We start from the raw sequence: 15,801 nt of genomic DNA, 5'->3' as shown, positions 1-15,801 counted from the left end.
TCTCAGTATATTAGCAGAATTTTGTAAAAAAGCTGTGTGAACTGGATAAAAGAAATCAAGGACAGGCCTGTAATTGGCGAGAAGTGATCAGTTATTGGGAGAGATACGAATGCTACCTCTCGGGGAGATCGGTCCTTTTGAGGAGTTGGATGCTCAGCCTTGGCTGTGGTTTGAAGCTTCGAAGCTCTTTTGTAGTCTGTTTCGGTTGAGGATTCTCAAGAGTTGCTTTAAATTTACTTAGCTATAATTTTTTTTTTTTTTTGTTAAAATTGCCGTTGGTATTTTCAGAATCATCAGTATTGATGATGTTATTCATATCTATCATTCGAATTATAATCATTCTTCCTTTCTTGCCTTTAGTGTTTATAGCTCTAAGACAAAATCGAAAACCACCAATAATTACCCAAAAAAGGAAACTATCTCAATAGATGAATAGCGAGTGAAATCCTTTTATAGGGGTTCATGTTCTTTGACCTTCGACGTATATGCAATCGAAAACTTTTTTTTTTTTTAGAGAAGAGAAGTTTGTTTAGAGTAACGTCTTTTATTTATTTTTTATTCTGGTCGAAGCAAAAACTGGTCGTGATAAGCATGGACGGCTGTAATTGAAGAAGATTATAAAAAAAGAAATAAATAGAGAGGACTGCTAAACCAACAAAAGATCTTGTTTCGATAGTAATTTTTTTCTTTCGGTGCACGAAATCTAATATTCAAAGAAGGAAACATTGAGAGTGATTCTTTTTTGAGAAATATAACAATGAATTGTAAATTGAAGTGTAACTGCTTACTGATTATCATACTCCTTAAGATATTAATAAATATGACGAAATACGTATTATTGTAAATGAACTTCAAGATGAAAGGATTCAATAGAGAACTAATGTGAAACAAGGTAATGAGTAAGGTTCAGATGGGCCATATTCAGTTCTTCTGGGTAATTTAAAAGAAAAAAAGATGAATTTATTGGTCTTATGATGACTGCGGAAAGATTATTTAAGGAGATATAAAAGAAAGCCAAGAACGCATTCTTCTGGGTATCAGTCAACGAGAAGAGAAAGCGGTCTCATTGGGACTACTGAAAACAAAACAAATACCTTAATAGTCCTGTCAGTGGATGCTGATGTCACAAATAAATAATTTATGTTGATTTAATCCATGGTATATACATATATTGATGACATGAAGGCAAGATTAAATTTATTCTTGTATTAGCAGGCACTTTCGTTATTCTAGTGAATAAACATCCTTGTGGGAACAGGTCTGATTAAGTATTTTTTTAGGCAATGTCAGACTCACATAAACACAGACTCACATAAACATACATAATACACACATATATATATATATATATATATATATATATATATATATATATATATATATATATATATATATATATATATATATATATATATATATATATATATATATATATATATATATATATATATATATATATATATATATATATGAGGTGATAATTCCAAAAATGCTACCATTCTGGTTTTTATAAGTATTTTGGAATGGGATTGTTGGCCCCATGTATTCCATAAAAGCCCTCATTACATCTTCGCCATTCCCATTGTTATTAATGAGTTCCAGTATTCACTGTATTTTTTAAAATTTGTGGTGACAGTCCATCATTCGATAAGCTTTTCAGTTTTCAAGAATCTTCTCTGCTGGGAGTTTATCTCTCCATAACAACCTCACTTGCATTTTTGTCAAAAGTTTAGGAGCTGGTTTGTATATCTCCCTTATTCTGCTCTGTCAAGCAGAGCTTCTGTTGCACTTCAACCTGTCTGTTTTTCTGTCTTCACTCTCTCCAGGTTCTCAGTTCGAATGATGCTAAGCAGCATCCATGAACCATGGCATTTATTTTCCTTCATTTTTTCTTATCTTCAGTAAACTTTTCTTTCTCTAATCATTCACACACGTGTGAATCTTTATGTGTATAAGCACTCACAAATTAACCCGAGTAGTTGAAATTTACATAAAATTGTTGATGCAACTAAACGTATATATTTTGTTTTTGTATTTATAGCTTATTCCAGAAATTACTGTATTTTTTTGTACAGCATTCCAAGATTACTGTATCTTTTTATGACAGTATTGCAGAATGGAAACAGAATATGACAATAGTTATTTTTCATTTTTAGAGCGCAATGAAAGTAAAGACTTGAGTCTTGTCCAAATTCGCAAAAACCTTTAGCTGTTTTCTATGCGCGTTTAAGACAAGGACATGAGTAAAAAACAGGCACGGAGTGAGTGACTGACAGAGAGAGAGAGAGAGAGAGAGAGAGAGAGAGAGAGAGAGAGAGAGAGAGAGAGAGAGAGAGAAGAGGACATTCACTTAAATTCTACAGAATGTGAACTATCTCTGCGTAATATGGACATGATATGGAATGCGTCCAAAAGTTTTTTTGCATGGCCGAGGTGCCTTGAACTGCTGTCAGAGGTCAGTCGGTGCATTTAGGAACGTATTTGAAAGTCAGATGGCAACTGCTGTCTCTCCGATGATCAAATAAGCAAGCAAACGCGACAAAGGAAAATTAAATAAGGGAAGGAGAAAGCGATTTATTGCGAAAAATTATATTGAAAGTAATTATTATCGGAGGTAAATTCAAAACATCGAAATTTCTCGCCCTTTAGAAAGAAACTGTCGAATTTTTGTTTACATCTTTGAAAGATATGTGTACCGTGGGGATGTAAATATTATGGTGTCGTAGCTGCAGCGGAATATTATGTTTGTTTAGTGGTTCCTTTCTATGTAGTGAAGTTGGGTATTACAACTCGTCAGTCATTTAAATTTTCTTTGTAGCTGTACTTGATGAATTTTGCAATGTTTTCATTATAAAGAAATTTTGCAGATAAATTAAATGCGTCCGTTAAGCTCATACAGCATGTCGGTTTTTTCTGTCTGTTAATTTCTTTAGAATAGTGTATATAATCCCTCTCTGTATATAATCTCTAACTGTACAGTCTCTAAGTTAGAAAAGTAGGGTTTAATACTTCCAGTGAATTATCTATGGTGGAAATCTGAGAAAATTAGATGTCCTCATATTTTGGCCTTATAGAATTTTAATCATGAAGAAGTTCAAGCTTAAATATTCGATATTCCTGACGTAAAAGCTATTCAGGCAACCTAAAATTTACAAAAGCATTCCATTCACCTGCATAAATAAATAGATTAAAAAAATACTCAAAAACCAGGAGTAACGGTCATAAAATCATAGGTCTGCATTTGCATAGTTTGAGCATCAACACTCACATCGCCAACCACAATATTTCATCGAATATTGTTCAGACAGCTGTGGGCAAGACTTAACAGGGCGAATTAGCAGCGCCCCAGCATGTCAAGTGGCTACACCAAGTACAAAAACATCGTTTGCGAAAGTAAGAATGCTATTAATGTGGACCGGTTAAGTAGCCAAGGAAAAGGCTAGGCTTCTGGTAGCCGCCCAGCGGTAGCCACAACCCGTTTTCGGAACGCACAGACGGAGGAATCGTTTTCTTTGAAATGAATATTACATCAGATAACTGTTAGGTTTTCCAAAGAATTCTCGCTCTTTTCTCTCTCTCTCTCTCTTTCTCTCTCGTCCCAAATTCCTGGGGATTTGTTACACAGGAAGGTGCCTCCCAAGGAGTATGCTGCACTGTCGCCAACTACATACTTCAACATCGGTCTAACCTCCTCTGGATTTCCTGTCATATTCTGGTCTTGTATGCATTTAAGTGAGCGAATGTATTCCGGATGGAAGACTGCTCGGTCTGTCACTTTCTCTGGGTGTCATAAAAAATCAGTATGTGGTCTAATGCAGTCAAGCTGTTATACTTTGCCTGGGTGCACGCTGGAGGATGTTACTCTTTCTTTCGTTATTTTCTCATTCTCTCCTCTTCCCTTTCTTCTTTCTAACGATGTTTGTGTAAATGTTTCATTACTGATCGTTTCTCTCGTTTCATCATCATCATCATCTCTCTCTCTCTCTCTCTCTCTCTCTCTCTCTCTCTCTCTCTCATTTCCGTGCATCTTTAATTTGATTGTATATCTCTCTGAAAATACATATTTCTTTGAATTTTTCCCATATTCCTCAAATTAATTTTAAATTAATTCAGTGATCATAATAATGTTTTACACAGTCTCGCCCATTAATCTGAAGTAAAGCGACACTAACTTTCAACGGTTACCGTTATCTGTTAAAGGCTAAAGTGGTTAAGATCGAATCCATTAGTGGCCCGTTATAAATGGTTCCATTTGATCAGATTTGGCAAATGTTCATCACTTTAACATGTTAGCTCTGGATGTTCGATTGGTTCTCTCTCTCTCTCTCTCTCTCTCTCTCTCTCTCTCTCTCTCTCTCTCTCTCTCTCTCTCTCTCATTTTTCCAATTTAATTTTCAGAATATCAGAAGGAATATTGTGTCATAGAATTTAAGACATGTTTTTCTTTTACAGTACTTTCAAAATGATACATGATATAAAAAGCTGACAGCTTTTTCATTTGGTTCCAACAGGAAATATTAGTCAGTGCTTAATATGATATTTCAGTACCATATGACCTATTTGATTCCGCTCGAAGATACTAGATATGAATGCCTGTATTGCAGTGACTTTAGGAAACGTATAAAATTAATAAATTTCCTCATAGGGGCATATACTACATAGACTTCTAGTCCATGTGGGATTACTATTTGTTCCTGTGTTGAAATCTCTCGGGGAGACTTCTTGGTATCGAGAGAAAATACACTTCTACAGATTCCCCAGACCGGGTAAATTTCGACACTTCAGCTTCGAGCTACTGTAAAGGACGTAGTAGGTAGATAGTGGGACATTTTGACATCACATGAAATATCTAATGACATGAATAACTGTTGACTTGAGTGTTACAGTGAAATGGTCCTTGATGTCATTTAGTCCATGTAGGGTTACTATTTGTTTCTTCGTTGAAATCTCTCTGGGAGACTTCTTGGTATCGAGAGAAAAAACAGTTCTGCAGATTCCCCGGACCGGGTAGATTTTGATAATTTCAACTTCGCGCTACTGTGAAGGACGTAGTACGTAGATAGTGGGACATTTTCACGTCACATGAAATATCTAATAACATGAATAATTGTTAACGTGAGTGTCAGAATGAAATGGTCCTTAATATCATTCAGTCCATGTTGGATTACTATTTGTCCCTGTGTTGAAATCTCTCGGGGAGACTTCTTGGTATCGAGAGAAAATACAATTCTACAGATTCCCATGACCTGGTAGATTTTGACACTTCAACTTCGCGCTACTGTAATATCTGATGACATGATTAACTGTGAACTTGAATACTACAGTGAAATGGTCCTTGATGCCATTTAGTCCATGTGGGATTACTATTTGTGTCTGTGTTGAAATCTCTCAGGGAGCCTTCTTGGTATCGAGAGAAAACACAATTCTGCAGATTCCCCTGACCGGGTAGATTTTGGCACTTCAACTTCGCGCTACTGTAATGGACGTAGTGCGTAGACAGTGGGACATTTTTACGTCACATGAAATATCTAATGACATGAATAACTGTTAACCTGAGTGTTACAGTGAAATGAGTCCTTAATGTCATCTAGTCCATGTGGATTTACTATTTGTTCCTGTGTTGAAATCTCTCTGGGAGACTTCTTGGCATCGAGAGAAAATACAATTCTGTAGATTCCCCTGACAGGGTAGACTTTGACACTTCACACGTGCTACTGTAAATGACATAGTACGTAGATAGTGGGCATTTTGACGTCACATGAAATATCTAAAGACATGAATAATTGTTAACCTGAGTGTTACAGCGAAATGGTCCTTGAGGTCATTTAGTTCATGTAGGATTACTATTAGTGTCCGTGTTGAAATCTCTCGGGGAGACTTCTTAGTATCGAGAGAAAATACAATTCTACAGATTCCCCTGAACGGGTAGATTTTGACACTTCCCACGCGCTACTGTAAAGGACATAGTACGTAGATAGTGGGACATTTTGATGTCACATGAAATATCTAATGAAATGAATAACTGTTAACTTGCGTGTTACAGTGAAATGGTCCTTGATGCCATTTAGTCCATGTGGGATTACTATTTGTGTCTGTGTTGAAATCGCTCTGGGAGACTTCTTGGTATCGAGAGAAAATACAATTCTCCAGATTCCCTTGACCTGGTAGATTTTGACACTTCAAATTCGCGTTACTGTAAAGAACGTAGTACGTAGACAGTGGGACATTTTGATGTCACATAAAATATCTAATGGCATCAATAACTGTTAACTTGAGTGTTACACTGAAATTGTCCTCAGTATCACACTTTCATTGAAGGTTGTTAAGTTTTATTAATTAATATTGGGATGTGGAAGATTCTGTAGAAATATATTGTAAATTCTTAAGTTATTTCCGCATCAGATTAAAGGCTTCTCAGACAAAGTGAAGGAATTTTTAAACATATTATAGCCCTTTGTTAAATATTCATTCTTATAAATAATAGACTGTGTCATAGCCAATGAAATTGTAGTTAATTCTGATGGAAACGTGATTAACATTTTAGTTTATCCTGACGTAGAATGTTTCGAAATAGAAAGGCGATGTATACTGGTGTCACTTTCATCCTAGGAATGCAGATAGTTTTGTGAAAAATAGTACAGGGGGTATCTTCATAGTCAGTGGTTTTGTCTACGATCGGTTTCGCAGAATAATGATTTTATCCATATATAAATTGTTGAAAACGCGTAGAGTATAGCAAATTTTTTCAGGAAAGTAAGATAATAATTGTATAAATGAATGATGAACTTGTTATTTATAGTTTCATACACAACACACACACACACACACACACACACACACACATATATATATATATATATATATATATATATATATATATATATATATATATATATATATATATATATAAACTTTATCACTTACACAATTATCTGTGCCTTAATGCAATTACTGACAGGACGTCATTGAAACTGGATGGTATCTAGCGGAGATATTTATTCAATAAAAGTTACAAGCTTTCCAGGACTAACAGTCCTCATTGTCAAGTATCCGCCGAATAAATATCTCGGCTAGATACCGTCCAGTTTCAATGAGGTCCTGTCAGTAATGTATATATATATATATATATATATATATATATATATATATATATATATATATATATATATATATATATATATATGTATATGTATATATATAATTTGTTTGTGTGTGCGTTAATAGATAAATATAAATAGATGCACTTGTATTTTTGTTTTGCCTCTTGGGTAATGCATCAGTGGTCGTGAGATTTTGCTGCATCAGGTGTTACTGAGTAGCCATTAATTCCTGACAAAAGTTGCACAAGATGGAAATTGCCGTGGCTGGGGGAAGTTAACCGTGACTCCAGATTGCTATAAATTAGAAATATCACAGATTTTTCTGACTTTCAAGTGACGCAATGTCCCTTGATTACATTTTGTCTTGCAGCGGTGCGTTGAGGCAAAGTCCCTGTGGTTAAGTCTTTGCTTATCAATTGCAATGACGTAATGATATTCTTAGTTTATATATTTGCCTTAATAGTGGTGTTCATAGTTCATTACTCACGTACTCATAGTCTTTGGTTGTTATTGTAACTGTCCAGAGCCCGCATATTTTGTGAATAGTTTTCTTTTATATGCTAGATTTATGTCTTCTTTCGCTTTATTCATATGCGATGAATTTCATTTCTTGTTTCTTTGTTTGACTTTGCTGTCGCAATACTTAACAAATTTGACCGTGTGACATTCGTTACTGGAAGGAATGTAACGGCTTTCGCTTTTGTTTTTAAAGATAAGATAATGAGTGCCTGTTCCTCCTTTTGCAAAACAGAGAGGGCAAATTAAATATGGAAATCATAGATTTTTCGAAAATAAGGCAACTTTAACCATTCCGACCCAGTCATCACCATTATCAATCTGTTCCTACACGCAAACCTTCAACAGATTCTGCCATCATTTCACGTACAACAAAGTAATTTTTTCCCTTTCGTTCAACCTATGAACTGCTAATTAGCCCAGAAGAAACCACTCGGTTAAGATGACGCATGCGCAAAAAGTAACCGCAATTCCAGTAAACACAAAGAGGACCTTCACTCGCGCTGGCTGCCTGATTGTTCGCTTTTTTAACAGCTTTTAGTCAGTTAGAGAATATGTTTAAGTGGTCATACTTGTTGATATAAGAAGGAAATTCCTTCTCTCTCTCCCCCCATCTCTTCCCTCGGCTCTCTCTCTCTCTCTCTCTCTCTCTCTCTCTCTCTCTCTCTCTCTCTCTTCATTTCAGTGATCTTCAGTATGTACGTTGCGCAATCTCCGGAAACGATTCATTCAGTCCTTGTGGTCTGTTCGATCTCGATACAGTTGGATTTGACGGAAGAAAGACCGAAAGGTTTTTTTTTTGGGAGAAATGGAATTCCATTGAGTGGATTTACTTGCAGGTGCCTGCGTGTGAGCACTTACTGGTACCACGCCCATATCTATGAAGTGGATTATTATGTTGCCAAAGAATTTATGTTTTCAAGTGAAAATGATTGTGCATAACCTTGGTAGAAAGCAGAAATACATTCTAAGTCAGAATACAGTAGATTATTTCTGTTGATATAAGGCAATGATATGCACGTGGGCGTTTAATTATTTACCAGAATTTTCAAAAGTTTTCTTACGTTCAAGCCTTCGACCTTCCCTAGAGCCATTTTTTTTTATTCCTGTGAATCGTAAATTGTTGGAAAATATAATGAACACTTCCCAAAGGTCCCTTTTGAATTATTTCTGGGTCAACGCTATTTCTTTCGGAAGGAAGTGAAGGATGTGACTACTCTTTTCCTCTATAATGAAGTGAATAATGTAATGATTCGCTGTTTGGCCCTCATGATAAAAACCTGAAAGAATGCTAGAGGAAACAACTTTCCATCCTGAAGGACCCCATGATTTGGAATATTTGAAGTAATGCTCGATATCCTGGTCCCTAGGAGCATCATTGCCATATCAATTTACCGTCAAATCAAGACCATGAAGTACGAATAAACCACTTTTTTTTTTCTTTACGAGAAAAATCCTTGGGGTCAAATTAAAGGAAGAAAAGACGACCCTTCTCAGCCGTATTTCCCAGAACTTCCCCCAAAACAATAAGCATCCAGAATAGTCCTACTTAGGAAGATCTTTTAAGCGCGTCCTTGCCAAGGACGTCTATTGAGACTGGGACACAGCAGGGCCCGAGCCGGAAAATCCGTTTCTCCCACCGACCGGGAGTTCCGCTACGCATGCGTTGCGTCACCGGCCTAATGGGGAACGGAGGAGTGACGCAGAATGCTAAGGCAACGTTGCGCTGGATGAGGCAATGGCTAAAACTCGCCAGTGGGGTGTTGTTGGGTGGTGATCGAAAGCGGGGCTCTACCTGGGTTTAGTCTACGTCATCTGCAACTCTCCTGTTGTGTTAGGCAAGACAAAGGTTAGTTTACTAGTCGTCTTTCTTGAATTTGAAGGCCAAGTGAACATTAAATGTGTAACTATTACTTTATATCTATCTCATTGTTCTTACAGTTTGAACCTCTGAACTGAGATTAGTAATGTAAGAAAACTGAAACCCAATAATGTAAACTTTTACACGGGTTTTTCGGCAAAAAACGTTTTTACTTCATCTCACGTCAGTGCTTTAAAATGGTCACCGTTCACATCAATTAAACTACTGTCTGGCTTCATAGAAAAATTAAACAGGTTCCTTGCGTCACTATCGCATAAGTAGACACTTAACAAATGATCTTGGCGTGTGAAATGTGAATAATGTGTTACTCGTTTAATCCACAACTAGATGTGGTTTGCTTCAACTTGATGGTGGATGATGGGACTTGATATTTTTCCTCTGAGTTAAGTATAAAAGCTGAAGGCGTAACGATCCCGAAGGTGTTTCGTTCTATTATTGGCAACAAATTACTAATAATCTCATGTGTTTTGTTTCAAAGTACTTAGCTATTTCATAAGATGAAAAGTAGAAACCACACGTCATCTTATAAAGGGCAAAAGTAAAAATAAAAAAGTTCCTTCTTTTCTTCGTTGCCTCATTTTTTCTCACAATTCGATTGTAGTCAATGAGTTGCAGGACTGCAACAAGAAGTGTGAAATGCAGTTTCGGATGTTGAAAGTTCGCCGCTGGCCGTTATTAAGGGAGTAAAATGTTACACTCACTGGAGCTACTTCTTTTACTGTGAAATATTTGATTGTGATGTATCCGTCACGGAACATTTCTTTGTTTATTCTCTGCGCAATATCGAGGTTTATAATTATAGCTTCCATCTCCAATTACATATACTTCGTTTTTTTTTAAGATGCTGACCAGAGTGGATATCGAGTGGTGAGGCCACTTGGCTGGCCAGTAACTGAGAAAAAGTAACCGGACCAGGATACCATAAAACATTCATTTTACATTCATTTTCTCTTTTTCTCGATGAATGTTACTTTTGAAAATCGCTTCAAGTAGTTTTATAGTACTTGCTAAGTAACTGAGAGTTTTTAACTTTACTGTTTCTGATACTGTAACAGTAACGCATAAAAAATAACTGATAACTAATCAGGGTCGTCCTGATTAAGTCGAGGTCGTCCAAGGCTGGTGCCCCGTGCCACATACCTGACAACTGGTCGCCACTGACACTTTTATCTGGCTAAGGAATGCAGCCTTCTGGGTCACTTATGCAATAACTGTAGAGATTTTCCAGTCTGCATAGCAGAGAAGCTGAACAAAGAGATTCTAATACACATGTGTCACTTTTCCCTTTGGGGATATTGAAGGATGTGCTTCAGTGTCTAGAATCACAGAGTGACGCATTAACATAGTGAATGCATTAAAATGACATCGTATAGGAGCATATGTGCCCTTTTAGATTCATATATATATGTATATATATATATATTTATTTATATATATATATATATATATATATATATATATATATATATATATATATATATATTTATATATATATATATATATATATATATATATTTATTTATATTTATATATATATACACACACACAAATAAAGTCAATTGGCAGCTGTAACCTTCCTGTTTCAATATGTGAGTCACTACAAGATAATACAAATACTTTTCTTTGTCTACGAGTAACTCTATTTCCTTTGCTATTCTGCTGATCTAGCGTCCATCGCCTCACCCATCCAGGGTGTTAGGTCTGTTACCTTTTCGTCTGTTACCTGCCGTTGGTCTTCACGTGGTCTCGTGTCTTCGAATAAAGAGCCCAGATATCTAGTCCGGTTTTCCTTCCTCTACCTGTGGCGAGAATTTCCTTTAGTGTTTTATCCCGTTTATCTGAATGAAGAAAGCGGTAGCTGACCCTGGTTTAATATTCCGGTGGAGTAAATTCCTTTCCACGGACTCGGAGGTAAATCGTGAGCCGATCATTTCCTTTTTTGCTGTCTTTCTTCTCATCTTTTTTATGTTTGTAGTTTCTTTCTCATTTAGATTCTCTTTGCATATTTGATGTGTCTCTGTTTCTTATTACTTTTCTCTCTCGGAAATCTATATATATATATAAAATATATATATATATATATATATATATATATATATATATATATATATATATATATATATATATATATATATATATATATATATATATATATATATATATATATATATATATATATATATAAAAAACACTTTGGAAACATAACGATAAAGTTTAACTGAAAATCAAGTTCATATTTTGAACATACAGCGGCAATTTTTTCACACGTAACTTTTTGCGCATGGTATTTTTGTTGATGATTTGACATTAGATCCCACTTTATTAATGGTCTCTTGATCTCTTGTCCCCATTGTTGTATATCGTGTACTGCAACTAATGAGAAATGAAATTTAATACAATTTAATTTTCTATGGTCTGCTGCCAGCCATTTTTTATTGTCGATATTGTGTATAATTGTTTATAGAGATTACACGTAGTCATTTCAGTAGATTCTAGTTCAGTCCTGCGGAGGAGACATACCATGGAACGGTTTAATGAGAAGTCCATTGTGCCTTAGTTGGCTTGAGCAGTTGATTAAGTATGTGGTAGTTAGTCGATGTTATGGTCGTTGCCAAGGTACTGATGAGCATTTAGCTAGGAACTACATGCCCAAAGAAATGCCTCATCCGAAAGTTTAACGTCCTATATGGAAATGAAGATTAACTCACTGCGCAGGACTGGATGCTTCTCCTTGGATTCTCAGACTTCCGAGAGACCCAAGTCTTCAGCCGCCTTCCCGCCTGTTGACATGAGCATCCTGGCCTGTGACTATTTAATCTTCATTTTTCTGAAATGTGAAATTTGTGTTAAGTTTCCACTTTGGTTTCTTGTTTTTCATTCAGTTTTTGGCTGTCCACCTGCATAATGAGGTTCGTATGCAATGTAAATCGAAGGATGTCCCGAAATTAGCGTTGGTTTTGGAATGAAGAAATTGAACACCATGAATAGTAGTTTTTGTCCCTTCAAGACTTCATCATTGAAATGGAATGAAGTACTGAAGCTATTGGAAATGTTGTCGGAAAGCTTCAGATTCCACGTATGCATCAGTGTAATGAAACTGAAAGAAAGACTGTGCATGTACCAGAAAAGCTTAAAAAAGTGGAAAGGTATGGACATCCTGGACGGATGTGAAGTTGCTTCATCTTAAGTGATGTGAAGACACAAGTTGCAGGAGAATACCACTGAAAGTTCTCAACCACCCAAACCTGACATTCACCCTTGTGATAAGAAACATTGTCATTCCCAGAAGCTGAAGGAAGCTGGGACCAACGTATTTCAAGTTTGCAAGCTTGAAATACGAGTGTGGGCGAGAAAGCCACTCAGTGCGAACTGTGCTAGGCGGAGAGTGTCTGAAGAGTTTTAGGGCTCCTTCTAGAGCCTGAGGATTCATTGGGAAACATCCTGATCCTGGTATGTATATATATATATATATATATATATATATATATATATATATATATATATACATATATATATATATATATATATATACATACACATATATATATATACATATGTATATGTATATGTATACATATACATACACACATATATGCATATATGTGTATGTGTCTGTCTATATCTGTCTCTCTACCTCTCTCTCTCTCTCTCTCTCTCTCTCTCTCTCTCTCTCTATATATATATATATATATATATATATATATATATATATATATATATATTATATATATATATATATATATATATATATATATATATATATATATATATATATATATATATATATATATATATATATATATATATAAACAGTATATGAAGTAGTCAGTTTGTAATGTAAAAAGTCGAGGATTAAGACTGACAAAAAAAAATTTAAGTCAAATTTCGGAACATATCAATCACAATAATCAATATTATATATCCTCCTAAACTTATCATTATGTGAATCTGCAAGATTTTCATATATTTCATGAACCTAGAGGTTTATCATTGTGCATGTGACTAATGAATAGCAATAGAGAGCTCGTTCCGTAACAGATTTTATGAAACATTTCTGAGGTAATCGCCTTTGTAGCAAGAGGGTAATGGCGCGTATACTTGCATACGACAAAGCGGAAAGAATAAAGCTAACCAGAAATAATGGTAATTGAGCACCACATCTGAATCATTGCGGTTTATGTTAACAAAAGACCTTTAGGAATTCATTGCAAGATGACAAAGCACATCTTCCGTTGATGCGCCTGAAAACGAGGTAACAATTTGCAAACAAAAGTAGAACGAATGAATTGCGTGTTGAAACGCTACAGTTTCAGCCCTGATGAACGTTGAGAAAACTATCCTAAGGTTGAGTGCACATTGCATCATCGACTACAAAGCGCCAGCTGCACGAGATGTGTTGATGCTGGTTGGGGGATGATATCTCACAGACCCGTAACGAAATATGAATGCCATGTATGTATGGTCTTTTGTTAACACTACTGCAAGATTAATGTATGGTCGTTAAGGCATAAGATTCACCAACCACGTACATACAGATTTACGTAAGTAGTTGGTGTATTATTAAATGTACATCCTCGCATACACTCATTTGATGTATGCGAGTATGTGTATACCAAACCACTTGCATCAGTGAACAAGCTCCTCGTTGGGTAAGTCGGTAGAGCTGCGGACTGTCACTCGATGGGCCGGAGTTCAATTCCCCGGCCGGTTGATGAATTAGAGGAATTTATTTCTGGTGATGGAAATTCATTTCTCTTATAATGTGGTTCGGATTTCACAATAAGCTGTAGGGTTCTTAACCAATGGTTCAGTAAAATTCTAATCCTTGCCAAGGAAGCTGTTAATCAGCTCAGTGGTCTGGTAAAACTAAGGTATACTTAACTTTTTTTGCATCAGTGAACGGGTGTGGTCTTATAAAGGACATTGCGTGCATTCAAGGAATCAGAATCTCCCATACTTATAATGTGCAAATATAAGTGAATTCTTCTATATTCAGTAAAATTATGAAAACACAGGCGCGCGCACACTTGCGTACACAAACCCACACACACACACATACACACGCACACAAACACACACGCACGCACGCACGCACACACACACACACACATATATACATATGTATATATATAAGAGAGGGAGAGAATCAACGCCACATTCCTGCTTCCTGATACTTTTGTTTTAATTTTCTCACGACTGACACTTTCTTCTTTCACCTTTCACGGCAATATATTGCTCCTCATGTTCATCGTATACAATAACAGTGTCGATTCTATCATTCTGCAGCGAAGGTAATTCGAGTGGTGATTTTTCCCTGGTGACATTTTCATCCACACAATGGTCGGTGTCAACCACATAACGAAGTAGGGAAGATGAAGCGATTTCTCACACAAATCCGAATTTATTGTGTAATACCATTATTTGCATAATGTCAAATCAGCGGAAGATATATGGTGTACTTCAGAGAATGGTTTCTCGTGGTGACTTATAAGTGCATATGCACATATATATATTCTCTCTCTCTCTCTCTCTCTCTCTCTCTCTCTCTCTCTCTCTCTCTCTCTATATATATATATATATATATATATATATATATAATTGAATAAATAAATGTATAGATTAATAAACACATATATTTATATATGTGTATATAGTTTTTATATTAATTAATAGCCAAAGAGTATGTAAACCCTCCAATAATCACCAAGTATTTTGAGGTGAGGTTGCTAGACCATACCCTTCTCCCCTGGCTGTGACATCATAGTGGACTAGATACAATTTATTTAATTAACTGTTTAGGTTAAAAGAAACACAACGGATTTTACAGGAAACGAGACTTAAGTTTTTCCTCCTGCTTATGGGATCGATCTTCGATCTCCCGTGTACCATCATATATATATATATATATATATATATATATATATATATATATATATATATATATATATATATATATATATATATATATATATATACAGTATATATCATAGATTTATTAGCGTTAATTTTTCAGAAGAGTTTATTATTACCCCTGCGAAAATAAAACCTTTCGGGTTTCAAACTAAGCCTCCCATTAAGGTTTTAATTTCCTCTCCGTAACAATTACCTACCCATCTTAGTTTCCTGTTTATCCTGACTTTCCCATTACTGAACATTCCGAGATTCACCGGTCGTCCTTGAGGTCTGGGGACAGCACGGACACATCTGCGCCTGGTCGCCCCACTGACGAGCATTTGCTGCTGCTGCTGCTTCTGCTTCTGCTGCTGCCTGCTGTCTGCTGAGAGTTTTGCCAGGAGCGAATTT

At 35.8% G+C, this 15,801-nt stretch overlaps 1 protein-coding gene across 1 annotated transcript in view; it reads left to right on the top strand.

The window, feature by feature from the left end:
- LOC136828867 (uncharacterized) overlaps nt 1-15,801 on the top strand; it is a 243,341-nt gene that overhangs the window by 215,520 nt on the left and 12,020 nt on the right. The gene's annotated exons all lie outside the window — the stretch shown is intronic.

The sequence above is a fragment of the Macrobrachium rosenbergii genome, chromosome 43, assembly GCF_040412425.1.
Source record: "Macrobrachium rosenbergii isolate ZJJX-2024 chromosome 43, ASM4041242v1, whole genome shotgun sequence".
In the NCBI taxonomy this organism is placed as follows: domain Eukaryota; kingdom Metazoa; phylum Arthropoda; class Malacostraca; order Decapoda; family Palaemonidae; genus Macrobrachium; species Macrobrachium rosenbergii.
This window is presented reverse-complemented; position numbering and strand designations above follow the sequence as displayed.